This window comes from Parasteatoda tepidariorum, chromosome 2 (genome assembly GCF_982258835.1).
Source record: "Parasteatoda tepidariorum strain Cologne lab strain chromosome 2, Ptep-v5.0, whole genome shotgun sequence".
Lineage (NCBI taxonomy): Eukaryota > Metazoa > Arthropoda > Arachnida > Araneae > Theridiidae > Parasteatoda > Parasteatoda tepidariorum.
In genome coordinates this window covers 105,551,680-105,567,956 of record NC_141756.1, presented here as the reverse complement: position 1 = coordinate 105,567,956, position 16,277 = coordinate 105,551,680, and the positions used below count along the sequence as shown (strand labels likewise).

The window sequence follows — 16,277 nt, the reverse complement described above, 5'->3', positions numbered from 1 at the left end:
AATAAGAAAGGCATAAATTATGTTTTACATAACTTTCATTTTTCTTTACGCATTTTGAATAATTATTTTTTAATGGCGCTCTCATTATTTTTTCAGAATAGCATTTTTATTTTTGAGAAGTGCACATCATTATTTACATAATAACCTCAGCAGAACGTGTTTTTTTCATATTTTGCATAAATAGCATTTGTCATTCTATAGAATGCCTAGGTATTACATGCTTAGAGAAAGTATGTAATACTTCTCATATTTCATACCTTGCCTAAAAACATCCAGCATTACATACAATGCCTAAGCATTCTATAGAATACCGGAGTTTCATACTAATATATATATACATAATATATATAAACATATATAAACGAAGACATATGAGCAATTCTAGAAATAAACGCCAATTAGGTGGCCAAAAAAAGATAAAAATTTTTTTGGGAGGCACACTATTTCTACATGAATTTTCTTCTTTTTTACACCCTAATGGCAAGAAAAAATCATGAACATGGAATTTTTTTTTTGTGACATACTTTAAATGTGACAAACTCTTTCTGACATACTCAGATAAATCTGAGCCCTTTATTCAGATAAAACGATTTTCACATAAATATAATATTATAATGTCTCTCTAACATGTATTTATAGAGATTTCGTACTATAAGATTATATTTTAGTGTAAAAAACAAAAGTAAAAAAATTTAAACAAAGCTCCTAAATTGAAAAAATCGGGAAAAATTTAAAATTGGTATTTTGTCATTTAAAGTATGTCACAAAGAAACGATTTCATGTTTAATATTTTTTTTTGCTTCTTCAGGGTGTAAAAAAGAAGAAAATTCATGTAGAAATAGCGTGCCCCCCCCAAAAAAAAAAATTTAAATTTTCGTTTGGCCGCCTAATTTGCGTTCATTTGTAGAATTGCTCATATCGTTACTTTGAAACTAAACCGTAATAACTCAAAAAAATCGAAAAATGAGATATTTGGGTCATTTTGTGTAAAAAAAAAATCACCCTTTTAGAGAAACAAAGTGTTCTTCATAGTTCCATAAAATTAATTTAGAGAGCAGATAAATCGTTATCGCATTAGCGCGATTAAAATTAGCGCGGAAAGTTAGAAATTGCTCTCCTGAAAAACTTGCTTTTTTGAGTTACCATGGTTTAGTTTCAAAGCGACGATATGAGCAATTCTACAAATAAACGCCAATTTTTATACTAAAATATAATCTTATAGTATGAAATCTCTATAAATACATTTTAGAGAGTATAATAATATTATATTTATGTAAAAATCGTTTTATCTGAATAAATGGCTCAGATTTATCTGAGTATGTCAGAAAGAGTATGTCACATTTAAAGTATGCCACAAAGAAAAAATTTCATGTTCACGATTTTTTCTTGCCTTTTTAGGGTGTGTAAAAGAAGAAAATTCATGTAGAAATAGTGTCCCCCCAAAATTTTTTTAATTTTTTTTTGGCCGCCTGATTGGCGTTTACTTGTAGAATTGCTCATATGTATAATAACACATATAAACAAAGACATATGTATAATAACATATATAAACGAAGAGATGAAAGAAAATGGTTGATGTGGAACTACAAAGCCTGTACTTGGAGGGTTGAAACGAAAAACTATTAATAGGCTGCTTGCCATTATAAAATATAATTCGTTAAAAAATGATTCCATTAAAATTTGAGTGTTCTAGTTAATTGAAATTACCGTGGTTTATTATTCAATTTAGTGTTTATTTAGTTTATCAACTATTAAAATCGTCAAATTGCATTTTATTTCTGAACATACGTAGTTTCGATCTGATGACGAAAAGTACTAATTTTTTACTCCGATTATGAACCCCGGAAATTAATTAACTATTTGAAAATTATTTTAAAAATGGAAGAAGATAGAAATTAATAGTTGATATTTTTTTAAGGGAATCTGGTTAGTTTTTCATAAGATTTTCCAATCGTTTACGAAGGTAATGCACCTTTTAAAAAATTACGAGACACTTATTTTGAAAATAATCACTATTTGTAAGAAAAATGCAGTACAGTTTGAAGAAAAATTGATTAATTATAGGCGCACATTTTATTTGTAATAATTTGGCGCAGTAGAAATAAAACATTGTTTTTTAGTTTTCCAGTTAACAGTGCCGACTGTTGAAGAACTTTAAGTAATTTTGCAATTTACTGAAAAAAATAAACTGCTCTCCTAAACAAAACACAACAAATCGTATTTTTTTTTTATCGCTTTTAATTTTTATTTTACATACCGTAAACCGGGGCGAGTCTACCCATTTTTCCAGTTTGTCAACTTTCAAGTGGTCAAACTTTTATAAATATTAAAGAAAAAAGGCTTTTAATAGGTGTTTCGTAATCGCTATTTATCCCTCTTTAAAGCTGTGAAATCGATTTTAGAAAATATTAGCAGTTACGCTGTTACTGTATATTTTTATAGAACTGCTGACAAATCTCTCGTATGGGGCGAGTCTACCCATTCTACTAAAATGAGAGTTAACATTGTAAATAATCAAATTTTACTTTTAAATTGTTATTTTAGTTACTATATAGGATATTTATGAAGTAAAATTCATAACTTTATTATATATTCCATTTTTTTATTCATAAAATAACATAAATTGAGTATTTGATCGATTATCACATTTTGATCACAGTTTTGTTTTTATAATCATTAACATTATAAAATAACATTTTTTTCTGATTATTGTAGATAAAAATAAATTAAAATTAATATTGTTATTGCTTGGCTTTTATCCTTTGGATAGCTTTTTCCATCTCAGGTGGCATTTTTTGTAACATTTGAATCCATTTGTTTTGCGAATATATTTTCGAACCATCTGTAATAATACATAATAATTTATTTAACTTGCATTAAATAAAAAAAGTTAATTTTGTAATATAAAAATTGAAAAAATAGGTAAAATAAACATATTTTATATTTACATTTATATTTAACCTATAAATTTTCTTATTAATGATAAATTTATCAATGCAGAATTAAAATAATATACTCAAATTCATTTAAAATGACTTAATTTTAATATAAACAAAGTTCTAAGTTATATTATTATGCTTTATTAAAACTAAATACGAATGGGTAGACTCGCCCCGCGAATTCTGGCTTTTTGTTTACAACAGCAAAACTTGCACTCTTTTTGTTTTTTTTTTCATATAAAATTAATATAATCTTAGTCTTAGATAAGTTTATCACTTAAAAAAAAAATGGGAAAATAGTAATAATAATAATAATATACTTACGGAGCACCAGCTAAAAGTTTGCTGATTTTCAATACAAATCTCTCAAAAGATGTTTGAACAGGTCGGTTAAAAAGACACCAAATAAATAAAAACGGATCAAACTACTACAGCGCCATCTTCCTTAGAGTCTGAAATAAGTCCTCCGTCGGTAAAATTTTTTTTATTTTCAATTTAAAATAGGGAAAATTAAATAAAACTAAAATGGGTAGACTCGCCTCTGGATGGGTAGACTCGCCCCGGTTTACGGTAGATTTTTTTCATTTATAAATCGTCAGTTTTTTTAGAGAAACCTTGTTAGCGTAGTAACAGAAATGTGTTATATAGAGTAGTAAAAATTCTATCATAGTAAAAATTTGCAGGTATTAGTAGGTATATATCTACCGTAAACCGGGTATATATCTACCGTAAACTTTTTTTTATATATATAAAAAAAAGTTAAAATATTGAGAAAATATTCAAAATAATTAAGATTGATGACAAGAGAAGAAGAAAAATTATTAAAATAAAATAATTTTTAAAACTACTTATTTTTTTTAATTATTTATCTTTAAAAAAATTTAAACTTATGGAAGACAAAGAAAGAAAAAATATAATCTCCTCATCAGCTCACACGATTATATCCGTAAAAATGAGTGCTTTCTAATATTGTATCAATATTGCCAAAGCAAAATATATCAATGCAATAGTGCGAGTTTTGAATATATTTTGAATATTTCCTCTACATTTTAACTTATTTTAGGAGTTCTATATGCTTGCAGCTTATGCGCAGTTAATAAAACTAATTAATTTTCTTCGTTTTTCTCTCTTTTTCTGTGTATGTCTTCGTTTTCTACACCCTTGTGCAAATTAATTGAAACAAACTCAATAAATTCAGAAAACTAAGAGAAAATGCTATTTTATTTAAATTTATACAAACTCAAAAATTTTTAGTACATAATATGATCTCCACGACACTTTATTAACATTTGGACACGATTCAGCATGGATTCCACAAATTTTTTACAGTCATTTATAATATTTGTGTCCTTGTACAACACATGAATTAACGCGGTGATTAGCTTCTCCATAGTTGTACAGTCCATATTTAATAGGCGATTCTTGCATATGGCACAGAGATTCTCAATTGGGTTGATATCCGGAGAGTTCCCTGGCCATCCCAATGTCTCAATTTGATTCTCAGACATGAATTTCTTGACAATTTTGGACGTATGACAAAGAGCTAAATCCTGTTGAAAAATCCCTGTTCCATCAGGGTATCGTTTCTTCAACTCTGGAACAACTTTTTTACCCGGAATAGTAATGTACTGCTCAGAACGCATCATACCGTCAATAGGCTGCAAAGGTCCAACCCCATTGTAACCGAAACAACCCCAAAACATCTTCTTTAAAAAAACACGAAAAAAAAGTTTGTTTCAATTAATTTGCACAAGGGTGTAGTTAAGAAAATGGCCTTCTATCGACATTTAAAATTACTGAAGTTGACAGGAAGTATAATTTTCACAAACTTATGAAAGGTGAACAAGACAGTCAACAGCGACCCACAGCGATGTGTTTCATGCCCTACAGGATATTGAAACAATTTTTTCTGTGATACAAACCAAAAACTTCTTTTATATGTCTGTGTTAATTGTCTGCCGTCGTCCACAGCTTGTTATTGGGGATTGATTTTAGGACAAAAAAAAAGAGAAAAAAATCTTGACGTGTGTGGTTTTTTCCCCCCAGCACAAATAGTTAAGGAATATTGAAAAACCGATCTCCGGAGCAGAAGTATTGAGCGATTATAGAAAAATTAATATTGTCAAAATTACATAATAGAATTATAATATGAAAAAAGTGGTTAATTTTTTTTCTGTAAGCATAAAAAAATAGTACAAACAATCCAAGCATCATTAGCAAATAGTTTTCTGAGCATTTCTGTCTTATTTATAGTTTGCAATCTCTTGCTGTATCAAGAATCACCAATATACCTAGTTAAAATATTCTTTCTAATTGGTTATCCGTCAACTATATTCTTTGCAGATTAACGTGGCTAATTATCCTTTAAAATTCCTTTTGTTTTTCAATTAGCAACACGATAATAGACGATTACAGGTAGTTTATATGAAAATGGATAGCTTTGTATAAAAAGAAAGCTCTTTTAAGTCTTTGAAAGAAGGGGAAAATTAAGTCTGATATTTTTTAGATTAAGTTTTTATCTTAAAAAGTTTAAAGTTCACATTTAAATTTTAACTCGACAAAAAATCACTTAAAAGACTTTTCAAAACTTTTGATGGCAAAGTTGATTATCAAAATTTTATTGTAATCTAATACAATAAAATTTGAAAATTTAAGTAATACATACACAATAAAAATATACATACAACACAAATACAATACAATTTTATTTATAATATAGTACAAGCTTTCCCAGAAGCTGAAAAATTTCACGCATGTAGTACAATACAGATGTAATAAAATTGAACAGATACTATAATGCAATACAGATAGTTACATTGTTTTAAAAATATTATTCAATACACATACAGTAAAATACAATTTTACATATAATATAGTACAATACAGATCCTGAAATTTTTTTTTCTTGCGTAGTACAATATAGTAAAATTGAACCGATAATATAATGCAATACAGATAGTTAAATTGTTTTTAAAATATTATTCAATACATATACAGTAAAATTTTAAATGTAATATATATTACAAATACAGAAACATTGTATATAAAATATAATACATAAACAGAATTATGCAAAATTAAAAATACAAGAAAAATAAAAGTACAAAATTATGCATAAAACAAAATACAGTTTCCAGATTCAGTAAAATTATGCGTAAAACAAAACAATTCAGGTGCAGTAAAATCATACGCATAATACATTACGCATATGTATAATACATTACGCATAATAAAATAACACTTGGTTCGAGTCTTGTTGCTTGATGGCATGTTTAATTCACTCAAAATTTAAAAGATTGCCAATAAATGTAAAACAATACATCAGCGTTCGTCAAACGGTAATCCGCAAAACTGACAATGTGCAAGAAGCAATTATTAACAAATTGAGTTTAATTATTAAGTAATCTTTAATTAATCATTATCATTTTCTTTTCCTTATTATCTTTGGTTGCCATGTTAAGTAAAAATTTGATTGAAGATATATTGTGTCTTTATCTGAAAATTTGCCACCTTGAATTAACTTTGTAATTAATTAAAAGAATTTTTAAAAATGCTGAACCTTTGCAATTTGTTTTGGAGGAAGACGTTTAAAAAGAAACTTAAGAGTAAGTGATTAAGGTTTGACTGAAACATTTTTTAGAAGTAATTAATAATTACGAAAAGTTTTTCTTTTTGAATTTCAGTAAAGCACAACCTGAACAAAGGGCGTTATTATAACAAAATGTATTTATGACAGTCGTTGAACATCCTATCCAATTTTTCGGGCTTAAGATTACTAATATTCAAATCTGTAGCTTTGTTATTTTTAACCCAACTCAGAAGACAAGGGAACTCCCGGATCAAGTATTGGGAGAAATTTTGCTTTGGTGGAGGACTTTTTGATGGAATTAACCCGCATTTGCATTACATGGAGAGGAAATCCACGAAAGCCACCTACGGTTAGCCTGACGGCTAGGGGACTCTATCCGTCAGCATACCCAAGATCCGTCTACTACTGAGGATATTTCACGTCAGCACTGCGGTCGGTGCAAGCCGGATGCAGATTCGTATCGACCAACCATTGCTGAGATTCGAACCCGGCTCAGAACCCGGCTCACTTCATCGGAAAGAGATCGCTCTATCTCCTGAGCATCGAGACTCATAACAGAATGTTTTTAATTTTATTTTATTTTTATTTTTAATTTTTAGTTTTTAGTTTTTTTAGTTTTTATAGTTTAAAAACTTAAATAAAACTTTAAAAAAAACTAAAAAAAACACTAAAAAAAACACTAAAAAAAACTAAAAAAAACACTGAAAAACAATAAAAAAGAAACACTAAAAAAACACTAAAAAAAACATTAAAAACACTAACAAACTAAATAAACTAAATAAAGTTTATTTAGTTTATTTAGTTTATTTAGTTTATTTAGTTTAGTTTATAAAAAACTAAAGCTTATTTAGTTTATTTAGTTTTTCAGTGTTTCTTTTTAGTGTTTCTTTTTAGTGTTTTTTTTAGTGTTTTTTTAGTGTTTTTTTAGTGTTTTTTTTAGTGTTTTTTTTTGTTTTTCAGTTTTTTTTTAGTTTTTTTAAAGTTTTTTTTAAATATTTTTTTTAGTTTTTTTTTAGTTTTTTTTAGTTATTTTTAAGTTCTTTTTTAGTTTTTTTTTTAGTTTTTTTTAGTTTTTTTATATTTTATAACCGTCACAGAGCAACCGACCCAATTTTATGGATTTACGACTGCTAATGTTTAACTCCGTTGCCTTGTAATTTTGATCTCAATCCAGAAGACAAGGGAACTCCTGGATCGAGTATTGGGAGAAATTTTGCTTTGGTGGAGGACTTTTTGATGGAATTAACCCGCATTTGCATTACATGGAGAGGAAATCAACGAAAGCCACCTATCCACGATAGCCTGACGGCTAGGGGACTCTATCCGTCAGCATACCCAAGATCCGTCTACTACTGAGGATATTTCACGTCAGCACTGCGGTCTGTACAAGCCGGATGCAGATTCGTATCGACCAACCATTGCTGAGATTCGACCCCGCTCACTTCATCGGAAAGAGATAGAGATTCGAACCCGGCTCACTTCATCGGAAAGAGATCGCTCTATCTCCTGAGCATCGAGACTCATAACAGAATGTTTTTCATTTTATTTTATTTTTATTTTTATTTTTAATTTTTAGTTTTTTTAGTTTTTTTAGTTTTTTTTTGTTTTTTTTAGTTTTTATAGTTTTTATAGTTTAAAAACTTAAAAAAAACTTTAAAAAAAAACTAAAAAAAAACTAAAAAAAACACTAAAAAAAACACTAAAAAAACACTAAAAAAAACACTAAAAAACTAAATAAACTAAATAAACTAAAAAAACTAAATAAACTAAAAAAACTAAAAAAACTAAAAAAACTAAATAAACTAAATGAACTAAAAAAGCTAAAAAAACTAAAAAAACTAAAAAAACTAAATAAATTAAAAAAACTAGATAGTTTTTTTAGTTTATTTTTTTTTTTTAGTTTTTTTAAAGTTTTTTTTTAGTTTTTTTTGTTTTTTTTAAAAGTTTTTTAAAGTTTTTTTTAGTTTGTTTTTATTTTTTATTTTATAACCGTCACAGAGCAGCCGACCCAATTTTATGGGTTTACAACTGCTAATGTTCAACTCCGTTGCCTTGTAATTTTGATCTCAATCCAGAAGACAAGGCAACTCCTGGATCGAGTATTGGGAGAAATGTTTGCTTCGTGGAGGGCTTTTTTTGATGGAGCTAACCCGCATTTGCGTTACTTGGAGGTTACTTGCAATAGAACCTCCTACGGTTAGCCTGGCGGCAAGGGGACTCTAACCCATGATCAGTCTACCACTGAGGATATTATACCTCAGCACTGTGGTCGGTGCAAGCCACAACGTAGCGTTTCTAAAAAGTGCTTAAAGGTGCTTATTTTCGTTTTTCATTTCTGAAAGCCCTTAAAAGTGCTTTTCTCATTGGGTGTTATTTAAAATGCGCTTAATTTTCCCCTCTCGAAAATGAGATTTTTCTTTTTCTTTACCATGTTAATTTTCGCCACGTTTTATGGAAAAGCGTGCTTTTCACATTGTTCGCGTGCTTTTCATATTGTACTATTTAACGTTTTCACAATGTATTCACCCACAATCAATTTTGGCCTACCGTCGGCCAATAGCGTATGAAAGCTCCAATCATTTTACATGTTTGATGAAGCACTTGCGAGTTGGCATGTGCGTCTACTGAACAGGGTTCGGTAAGATTATTGCCATCTCATGTGCAACTCTGCTGCATTTTGCAAGATATTCTCAATTTCAGGCTTCATTTTCCACCCTCTGATATCGAACAGTAAAATGTCTTGATCATTTTATAATGGCTAATATAACCAAGAAAAGAGTTCTTTGTCAGAAACTAGTTATTTTATCATGATCATGTAAAGTCTTTGAAAATTATTTTGCATTTTGTTAATGTATATAGTGCTTAAAAATATTTTTTGAGTCCTTTAAAAGTACTTTAAATGTGTTTTTTTTTTGTTGAAAGATTTGGCTACGTACCCTGATAGCCGGATGCGAAATTCGTATCACCCAGCTATCTCTGGCATTCGAACCCGGGTCAATTCATTGGAAGGCGAACGCTTAAACGCTACCAAATGAACTATCAATTTTAGCGCATTTCCTACAGGTAGGGGCCCATGTTAAACATCAGTTTTTGTTCGACCCTAATAGTAAGAATGAATACTGAACATTTATATACTTTGTACCAGTGCTCGAAAAGTGTCTAAGTCTGCCCGTCTTCGGCGGTCAAAAATTCCCAGCGGACAACATATTTCTCGAATCCGCATTTTCCCGTTAATGTTCGTGATACATTTTAAATTTTTGTTATCTTACAATCTTTTTTAAAGGAGTAGATAAAGAAATTTTTTCTCAAGAATGGGTGTCATTAAAATTTAAAATTTAAGATACGTAACATCGTTAAACACCAGAAAACTTCATTCCTCCGAGCTATTTATAAAACCTAATGCAGCGAAATGACCCACAACAACACAGCAACATACTGCGCATGCTGGAATTGATGTTTTCTCTGTCTGGGAGTATTGCAGTGGGTTGAAAGGGGCTTTTCAGCAATGAACTTACAAAAAAAAAAAAAAAAAAAAAAAAACACATTACGTACTGGTCTTGCGTTAAACGCAATTATGAACGTCTACATAAATGGAAAACCCCTTTAAGATTTCTGTGCAGAAACCTCTGTAAATCATTGGCTTGATTGTGGAACTGGCAAACGTCGTATTTGATTCTTTTAAAAACGCAGTACCCTCGGATAAATTGACATTCCAAATAGCTTGACCTTTGTCATTTAATTTATTTTATAAAAAAAATAAATTATTTCATAAAAGAAATAAATTATTTCATAAAAGAAATAAATTATTTCATAAAAGAAATAAAATATTTCATAATAGAAATACTAGGTTTTACTATTAGTAACCTAGTATTTCTTTTATTACTGTATAATGTAATCCTAGTATTTGTAATCCTAGTAACTACTAATTCATTGTGCAATTTATATAAATGTTTGTAATAAATAAGAGAAAATTATATTTTTATTTAATCAGAAGCTACGAGTTAGTTTCAAAGGAGGACGGATGCATTGTTGGACAAGTCGTCCTCGGGGACGGGTAAAATTTTTGAGTTTTTTCGAGCCCAGCTTTATACTCTATAATGAATGCTACTAAACATATTCGTAAAATTTAAGTTCCATGTATTTTTATTTTTGGTACATGCAGATGTATAAAATATATAGAGAGACAAGAAATGGTGTGAGATACAGTAAATGCCTTAATAAGCAACGGAGCTAATAAGGTCGCTGGTAGATTTTTTTCCCTCCCTTTCTGCAGAACAAGAGGCAGAACAAGAGTAATGAGAAATGGAGAGGAGGGGGATTGACAGCTTCGATAACGAGTGATAAGGATTATCGCTTTGCTTTTCTTTCTTTCTCTCTCATGGTATTAATTTATTGGAAAAATTATTTTCATTTCATATAAGATTCTGTTATTCGAGAAATACAAATTTCTCATTTATTTGTTATATTCTTAGGCACCGTTTTAAAACAAAAATCTTGAAGTCATATCCAAACTAAAGAATTTTTTTTTCAATATATTTGTTACTCTTATGAATTTTAACAGATTTTTAAAATATATATATTTAAATTGTTATGTTTTTAGGCACCTTTTGAAGAAAGCCTTGAAGTATTATCCAAATTAAAAGTTCCTAGTTAGAATGCATATAAGTTCAGGAAGATTTTTTTCTTCAATATATTTGTAACTCTTATGCATTTTAATAGATTTTAAATAGTCGTAAGCGATCAATAGTTTTTTTTTTCAATTCATTCTTCTGCTCATACCTTATAATAACTTTAAACCAAATTTTATGCCAGTTCTTCTGAACAATAGCTTTGCTAGGAGATCGAATGATGGTAGTCATCCTGTATGTATCTAATTTCAATGGTTTTAATTTTAAAACTTTCCACTATTTTATAATAAATGGCTTATTGCCGTACATCCACACACTTTAAGCGTAATTAGCCTGGATATGTTTAAAGGCTACAATAGCCTGGTTTTTTTAGTAGTAATTAGTAAGGCGTTTTAAGTCCTTATTGCAATAAACCAATGAAAAGCTGTTTAGAATAAACTTATTGTAAAAAGATTTTCATAGATTTATTGCAACAAGCTTAATTATTTACATCAATTAGCCAGCAGGCATTAAGCTGATTTTAATAAATCTAAAAAATTGCAGTAGTGTTAGAAAATACTAAAATTTATTTTAATTAGGTTGGCGTATTTTAAAATCTTGGAGACATGCACACGTCGTCTACGCTATAGACAGTGCTATATTTTTGCTATATAAGTATTTATATGCGCCTTTCGCAGTATATCACTCAAGCAATACGTCACACTGCGTCGTCTTTATTTAAATTACACCTACTTCTAGACGCATATATATTATATATTCAATATTTCGGTGCTTCATTGATTCCTTACCAAAGTTTCTTTAAGTGAGGCTGCGAAATTGAGTTTCTTAAGGAGACAAAGGATCGATGTCAAAAATAGAGCATTTTTGTCGAAAACAGTTTGTTCTTTTCTCTCCCAGAATTGGAATTTCTTGGCAGGGAATTTATTTTTCTTTGAAATTTATCCTTCTTATACTTGTCTAGATATTTTTATTAACTTGGTAGAAACAATCTTTTCTGAATTATGAAAGTCAAATTAAAAACACTTCACACAGCAAAATAACGCCCCTTTTATTTTTCATGCTCACTTTTTTTGACTATTTTTTTTTTACCACGCATAAAAAGTTTAGAAAAATAAAGAGACGTTTTTAGTGTGAATTGTGTAGTTTTTTAAAAACCTCTTTTTTTCTTGGCTTAAAAGCCCAAGAGCCGGGATTGGCTATGCTGCGCCAAACACTCTTTCGCAATGAATGGAAACATTTTATTTAGAATCACTGTTAATTGAATTGATTACTCTAATAATTGCCAATTATCGAAAAAAAATTTCAAATAAAGTCACTGTCCAAATTATTAAACGCATTAAAGATTCTATGTAAAATCTTAACTATCAAGTGATACTATACAGCTTTATTGTTTTTACGCGACTGAAACCGGTTTGAACTTGTTTACGTTCTTGCATCAATTGGTTAACATTGTAATGCAATACGTTAAAAATAAATACAAATGGGAAGTATATGAAAAATCTCCTGTATAAAAACCATATATGGCAACGTTACTTTTCAAAAGTAACGAGTAAAAGTACAAGTATTTTTAAAAAAAGTAACGAGTAAAAAGTAAAAAGTTCTTATTTTAAAAAGTAACGAGTAAAAAGTACAAGTAAAAGTACAAGTACTAAACAAAAAAGTAACGATTTAAAAGTACATTTCTAGGAAATCGAAAATTCAAAGCAACCTAAAATTTTATTGAATAATATTCTTATGTTCTTTAATATTTTTGCAAAATTTTTGTTATTTATTTAATTATTTTTAATTTTGAAAGTTATGGATATTAATTTATTTTTAAATTCGGAAGAATATTATTATATAATCGTATAATATAATTCTAAAATCAAATATAATTTTAATATCAAACTTTTTATGGATTTGCACGAAAAGGAAATGATCTACTGGTTTTAATTTTTAGTTTATAATTTTTATTTATTTAAATTACCATTGATTTAAAATTGTTTTACTCTTTAGAAACGCGTTTTAAAAGCACAAACATAAACAAAGCAAATACAGATAGCTTTGTGATCTTTGAGCTAGTAAAAATTAATCGAATGTGCAGTATAAGTTGAAACAGAAGGTATTTAAGCACGAAGTTAGCTGTGAATGCATATATATTGCACATTAATTTTATAAATTAAAAAAAAACATAAGCATTTCTTTTTTAAATTTAATTTTATTTTTTTAATTTTTTTTTTTTTTTTTTTTTTTTTTTTTTTTTTTTTTTTTTAGAAAGCTTACCGAGTTTTAGAAAAAAGTAACGATTTCATTCGATATTTCCGTTACAAATACTTCTACTTTTTCCCTATAAAAGTAACGAAAGTACAAGTAAAAGTACTAAATTTAAAAAGTAACGAAGTACAAGTAAAAGTACGTACTTTTTACTTGTACCGGCGGTACAAGTAACGAAAGTAAAAGTACTGCCATATATGATAAAAACCCATTACATGTATGTTTAAATATGAAAGTATTGTATATAAACTCGGGTAAAACATGTCATTATTAAAACACTATATAAGCCTAATAATTTATCATTATTCTCTCATTATCATAATATACTTATATTATTCCTGATATAATAAATATTTTATATAATAAATCGTCTAATTTATCCAATCGTCGAATTTATTATTATACATCGTCTCATTTAACCCATTGATACACGCACGTAAACAAGTGCAAACCGGTTTTAGTCGCGTAAAAACAACAGAGCTGTATAGTATCACCAGATAATTAAGATTTTACATAGAATCTTAAAGTGCGTCAAATAATTTGACCAGGTTCTAGTTCGAGATTTCTATTTTGATTGCAAGAAATTATTTGCATTACTGTCAATAATGGTGATTGCCTTCAATTACCCCTATAATTTCAAAATATCAAAAATAAGTGTCTTTAAAGTTTTTTTTTATTTCATTGTCTAGACTTTGTAATTCTGGTTTGATAAAAATTTGCTGATCAGCGTTACTGATACAACACACTAAATTTCTCGAATATTTAAAAATATTTTGAAAAGGACAAAAGAAAATCAAAATTAAATTTTTCTTAGTTTCTTTTTATCTCACAAAGAATGCGTGATCTAAAATTAAAACTTTTATTTTGATAGAAGCATGCTATCTTGCGATACTGTATTATTCCCCCTTCATCAATCCGATAATTGCAGAATATCGAAAGGAAACTTTAGTTTGTGTATCAGATGGTTCAAATTTTATCGTTCTAAATTAATATGAAGCGGAAGAATGTAGTGATTGCATTATTTCAGCAATTTTGAATCTGATATATGTAATAAAGTGTTAAATGCATAGAAATAAGATGGGTAAATCAGGGTGCTCAGCCAAATCTCTCAACAAAAAGTATGCACCTTTAAAGTACTTTTTAAGCACTCAAAAAATACTTTTTAAGTACTATGTGCATTAACAAAATGCAAAATAATTTTCTAAAACTTTACATGATCATGATAAATTAGCTAGTTTCTGACAAGGAACTCTTTTTCTTGATTACATTAGCCATTATAAAATGATGGAGGGATTTTTCAGTTCGATTTCAAAGGGTGTAAAATGAAGCCTGAAATTGAGAATATTTTTAAAAATGCAGCAGAGTTGCACACGAGAGTGCAATAATCCAACCGAACCCAGCTCACTAGACGCATATGACTACTCCAAAGTATTTCATCAAACATGTAAAATGATTGGCTCTTTTAAATGCTACGGACCGAATTTAAGTCAAAATGGATTGTGGGTGAATGGTTGTGAAAACGTTGAATAGAACAATGTGAAAAGCACGCTTTTTTTTGTATGATATGTAGCGAAAATCGAATATTCTTTCCGGTACATTTCTTCTTTACCGGATTAACGGTAAAGAAGAAAAATCTAATTTTCTATTTATAATATATATATATATATATATATATATATATATATATATATATATATATATATATATATATATATATATATATATATAATTTTTTAAACCTGATTGAAAAAACTTTTTTTTTTTCGGATTCTTAAAACTTATTTAGTTATTCATTATAGTTAAGGACTCCAAAAAAAATGTTTCGAAAACTGCATGAATAAAAATAAAGTATACTTTGAATACTTATCACGTTGTTCTACAAACAATTAAAGCTCCCATTTAATTTGGAGAAATCTTCTAAACCACCCATCCTAAAGGATGGAAATCCGAGTGACGAGAGGGTTAAGTAGAGATGAGTTGGCGGAGATAAGGGAGTGCTGCAGATTTACGCCTCTGGAGATTGACGCCTTTCTAATCAACCACTAGAATCAAGATTTGGCGATGAAGCTGGCGAATTTTCCTTTGGCGAGAGATTAGGTGAGGGAACATGAAGCTGCGTGCAGACGGTAACCTGGATCAACATCCCAGATGTGCTTTCGGCATCCCCTTGATGCGGAAGAGGACTTTATTGTAGGACGTAACTTTTCCACTGGAGTTCTCCGGCATATCCGGATTAATAAATTATATTAGGATCTGTCAGTCAAAATTTTGTTTTTGATTGTTGGAGTTTCGATTTGCTCCGGGGCCTTTTTTCGGATATTTTAGAATATTGTGGAATAAAATTTTGTTGAATTTCATCTAAAATTAACAATTTCTGAAGTGGATTTTTCATTATTTATTCATACTCCTGAAAAAAAAAATGGGATAATATTTATTTTTGTGGGAATTCCACCTTAATGTAAGTAATTTAATTTTTTTTTAATTTGATAATGAAATAAAAATTATATGAAAATTTTATGTTATTGTTTAAATATACAAATAATGTTTATTTTGCAAAAATTTTTGAATTTTTAGAAACATTATATTTACTGAGCTTTAAAAGCTTTTGAAAATGCATAAATATTTTTTTATTAAAAGCTTCTGATATGGGGGAAAATATCACTTTGAAATTTAGTTATAGTGAAATAAAAACATCTTTAACGCATAACGGAATAATATAAAACCGTTTTGCACATATCGAAAAGTGAATAAATCATAAAATATTCAAGTTATGTAAGAAATAAAAAATGTATGCAAATCAAAAAAATAAATTGATACCACTTAACAAAAATTGAGAATCAAAAAATTAAAACTGATATAGCAATTGAC

At 28.5% G+C, this 16,277-nt stretch overlaps 1 protein-coding gene across 2 annotated transcripts in view; it reads left to right on the top strand.

The window, feature by feature from the left end:
- The window catches only part of LOC107440417 (uncharacterized), a 789,850-nt gene that overhangs the window by 104,754 nt on the left and 668,819 nt on the right, over positions 1-16,277 (top strand). The window contains exon 1 of one of the 2 annotated variants that reach the window (XM_087157951.1): positions 15,400-15,867. The exons of the other annotated variant lie outside the window; for it this stretch is intronic. The gene's annotated coding sequence lies outside the window, so the exon portion shown is untranslated. Of the gene's footprint in view, positions 1-15,399; positions 15,868-16,277 lie in introns of those variants that run through there. 2 annotated transcript variants of the gene reach the window in all.